The following is a 4,770-nucleotide window of genomic DNA, read 5'->3' as shown; positions in this document are numbered from 1 at the left end:
TTGCAGCTCCGACCAAATTTTGCTGATGCATGGTCAAATTTAGCAAGTGCATATATGCGTAAAGGGCAGTTTAACGAGGCAGCTCAATGTTGTCGCTAGGCTCTTGCACTGAATCCACGTTTGGTAGAATTTTTTTCTGACTCTTGACACTTGTATATTCAATGATTTAACAAAATCTTTGAATAGAACGTAACATTTCTTCTTAATGTTACAGGTTGATGCACACAATAATCTTGGGAATTTGATGAAAGCTCAAGGATTAGTTCAAGAGCTGAGGAATCTATGGTCCTTTTTTTCTTTCTTGATATGCCTGATATTAGGTGTACATGGTTACAACTACAAGATGCCAAAAATTAGTATTCCAAAGTGTTCTGATGCCAATAGAGATAGATGATTCACAATATGTGTAGTTGGTTAAATTTATTAACTTACATATGTTTGAAAAGACTTTGAGTTGTGATTTTCTTTGTAGTTCTTGCATGTTGGTTTTTTCTCACGCTCATTATTGTTCAATTTTGTATGGAACACCTTAAGATGCTTTCCTGAATGGTCAAGGTTGTAATGTATGTTTTCAGGTCTTTGACTTCTCTAATGTTTTTGTTGTAGGCTTACAGTTGCTATGTTGAGGCTCTTCATATACAGCCAAATTTTGCAATTGCATGGTCCAATCTTGCTGGCTTTTTTATGGAGGCTGGTGATCTTAACACAGCTCTTCAATATTACAAGGTCTTTACCCGGATACTTTGCTTGTGCATGTCTTAATGAGCGAAGGGGTGTAGGTGTTTACAGTTGAATATTCTTGTTACAAAATTGCATTGACTTGCATGACTAAGTTATAAAGGTGGAGCCCTTTATAATATATATTTTCGAATAGAAATGAAACTTTGTATTAATCAATGGAATACAAAAGTAAAGTGAACATGCTAATCTTATAGAAATGAGAACATGAACCTGAAATCAGCCGAAAGACATACATTAATACAATAAAAAGAAAACAGCAACATTATGAAAAAAAAAAAATTGGCCTACTCTTTACTTAAATCTAGAATAGAGAGTCACTCAAAACCTTTAGCTTTGTAGATCCAAGTTGCCGCCCAAAACTTTATCTGAAGTATGTTGTAGTTTTCTGTAAAAGTAATTCCCTATGCTGTAATTTTCTTAAGTATCTTGTGATGGATTACAAAATCTAATTTTGTAAATCTTTAATGGATGTTTTCTATAATCTAATTTTGACTAACTGCCTTTTTCAAGAAGCTGTTAAGCTTAAACCAACATTTTCTGATGCCGATCTAAACCTTGGAAATGTTTACAAGGTGAGCTATTGTAGATTATGTGAAGATGGGGTATATAAAAGTGTCGGGCATTATATCTAAAGAAGAAATCTAGTACTTGTTTCTGCTTTTTTCAGGCTCTAGGAATGCGTCAAGAGGCAATAGTATGCTTCCAGCGTGCTCTTCAAGTGCGACTAGATTTTGCCATGTCCTATGGTGAGACTATCCATTTGTATGTAGTACACTTAGTGACTACCTTTCAATTGTGCTGGCTTTCCTTTTCATTTGATGTGGCTGAAGGATCTTAAAATGTGGATATCTTCAAGTATGGCGTCCAATTTGTTCTAGGGGAAAGATGCATATATATATTTTACTTGTGGATGATTTCTTTTTCCCTTGTTGGATAAGTAGTCTGCATGTACATAAAAGGATCAATTAGTTTCTAAAGAGCTTGTTGAAATTTACTCCAGTATGTCTTGCAAAAACAAAAATTAAAAATCCCTCTAGTATATCTAGCTGTTCATTTCCAACTTGACTGATCTATGGATCTTAATTTCTTCAGTGGCATACAGATCGTACAATGACAATCTTCTGTGTAAGATACCTTCAACTTTAGTCTGATTATAAATACAAATCAATTTTTTTTGCAGGCAATTTGGCAAGTATTTATTATGAGCAAGGCAACCTAGAAATGGCAATTTTTAATTATAAGCCAGCAATTGCATTTGATTCTGGATTCTTGGAGGCATTTAACAATTTGGTTGGTTCTCTTTCGTATCTTAGTTGTGCTAGATTGTTTGTTAATCAATTGATGATATGAATAATATTTCATTTTTTCCCTCACCCACTAAACATCATGGTGTTTTCCCCCTCTTAAGGGCAATGCGTTGAAGGATGCTGGAAAAGCTGATGAAGTAGTGCAATGCTATCGTGTAGGTTCACAATATCCATAAATTTTGCTCGATTTATTTATATGTTTTTGTTGGGGAATTTCAGTTTTACTTACCGTAGTTTTCATTTTCTCCTTGAAGCAATGTCTTACACTGCAACCTAGCCATCCACAAGCTCTTACTAACCTTGGGAACATATACATGGAATGGTATGTATTAATGTGTTAATCATGTCAGGCCTTTTAGATTGACATAGTGTATGATGTCAGATTAATAACTCACATGCACCTAGCCTAAAAAAAAATTCTCTGGTCATATAGGAACATGATGGGTGTTGCTGCCTCATCTTATAAGGCAACATTGTCTGTGGCAACAGGACTTTCTGCTCCTTTCAACAATTTAGCAATTATATATAAACAGCAGGTAATCATATCTTTTTATCATGTCTGTAAGGCTTGCTTATATTTGTTTTGGGAAAATACTTAATTATACAATATTTTTTTCTTTCGAAATGGAGAAAGGTTATCATCTATAGAAAGGTCACCTTGATTTGTTTTGTTTCTTGCTCTGCCTTTTCCAACTAAGAGAAGATGGCATTGGTAATTTTAAGTTATATGGTTACAGTGAACGTTTTGGTTATATGGTTGGTGTTTAGTGTGTTTTGCTTTCCTGTTTCATTTTGTATTATTCTATTTCCTTTTGTTTAAAAGAATATATTTATTCTTCTCTTCACAATTCCGTTTTTTCTATTAACTAAAGTTTGTCTTATATAATAATATAAAAAATTAAAAAAAACCACAGGGCAATTACACAGATGTTGTATCTTGCTATAATGAAGTTCTCCGAATTGATCCTTTGGTGGCTGATGCCCTTGTCAATAGAGGGAACACATATAAAGAGATTGGGAGAGTTAATGAAGACATTCAAGATTATATTCGACCTTCAATGGCAGAAGCTCGTGCTAATCTAGCTTCTGCTTATAAGGACAGGTGTTTAATGATAATTATAAGGGGTTGCAAGCTTTTTATCTGATTGCATATTGTTTGTTCTTCCATGTTTTAACATAGTATATTTCTGGATTTTGTATGTACAGTGGACATGTTGAAGCTGCTATAAAAAACTATAAGCAAGCACTTTTTCTACGTCCTGATTTTCCAGAAGCAACTTGTAACCTTTTACATACATTACAGGTATTGTGAGAAGTAACTTTACTTTAAATATTAAACTATGTTTTAATTCGGTTTTATTTTTTCTCACTACCGAATGTTATATAAGTCTTTTATGTTACCTAGCATAATAAGTTATTAGTGCTCTAAAAGTCGGGAATGCAACTGAAGTTTCATTGCATCTTCTGTTTCATATAGAATATGTATATGGCACATGGGTAGGGGCCTTGTAGATTATTTTTTTTCCAGGTCTTCTAGTTTAGCCTCATATACAGTATTAGTATGCAGAGTATGATCTAATCATTATGTTTTTTGCGAAATTAAAGGCCTCATTTGTGGTGAAACGGCCATTCCTTTTTGCTGTTTGGAAAATGCACTTTTAATTCAATGGTGTACATTTTTACACATTATTGACTTAGCCTATAGTTTCTATGCTGTACTCTTATGTTGCTATGTGAAACTTTGTTTGGATTTTATAACTATTCACTGTTGGTTTATCTAATCTGATATTGCATTTGTGCTACTCTCCAGTGTGTTTGTGACTGGTATGATCGTGAAAATAAGTTTATTGAAGTTGAGGGAATTATGAGAAGACAGATAAAGGTAAAGTGTTGTTTAATTTGATGCTAATTACCACTTTACCAGTCAGGTTCCACTCTAAATCACTTAATCTTTGCTATTAGATGTCTCTTATTCCTAGTGCACAACCTTTCCATGCAATAGCCTATCCAATTGATCCAATGCTTGCACTGGAGATAAGGTAAGTATTCTATTGCCTATATATTGCATTAGTCTGTTCTCTTTATTTACTGTCTTTTTGGTCTTGTAGTAGTATGTTCACTTTATTTACTGTCTTTTTGGTCTTGTAGTCGTAAATATGTTGCACACTGCTCTGTCATTGCATCTCGTTTTTCTCTTCCTTCCTTCAATTATTCAGCAGCCTTGCCCATAAAGAGTGAAGGTGGCAGTAAAAGGCTAAGGGTCGGGTAAGTTTGAGATATATATTCTCTCTTCCTTTGTATGTACATACTGCCTATGCCTGTTTTCATTCGCTGTTACTAGTTTCGAATTTAGGTATGTTAGCAGCGACTTTGGTAACCATCCTCTGTCCCATCTGATGGTTTTGTCTTTGGCTGCGTATCCAATCTTAATGGTTATACTAATGTATAGTATAGCTTGAGTTAGCCAGTGAGTGACATTGGGTCAAAGAACCTTGAAACATAATTATTAAGATTTAGTATGAATTTGCTCTTTTTTTTCTTGATGCGTCAGTTTAGTTTGTTTCAGAATTGACGTTTTGTGTTGTGCAGGGGGCAAGAAATGAAATACTTTCCATGCAGCCGACCCCTATACAAATTTCTTATATTTTCATCACATAAAATAACTTCACGAAATAAATAAATTATTATTACGTTGTTTTTTTTAAAAAGATCTTAAGACATA

At 33.8% G+C, this 4,770-nt stretch overlaps 1 pseudogene; it reads left to right on the top strand.

The window, feature by feature from the left end:
• Window positions 1-229: 229 nt before the first annotated feature.
• Window positions 230-4,497, top strand: LOC133785800 (probable UDP-N-acetylglucosamine--peptide N-acetylglucosaminyltransferase SEC; annotated as a pseudogene).
• Window positions 4,498-4,770: the final 273 nt, after the last annotated feature.

This window comes from Humulus lupulus, chromosome 6 (genome assembly GCF_963169125.1).
Source record: "Humulus lupulus chromosome 6, drHumLupu1.1, whole genome shotgun sequence".
NCBI lineage: Eukaryota > Viridiplantae > Streptophyta > Magnoliopsida > Rosales > Cannabaceae > Humulus > Humulus lupulus.
The sequence above is the reverse complement of the archived record's forward strand: the minus strand, read 5'-3'. Positions and strand labels throughout refer to the sequence as shown.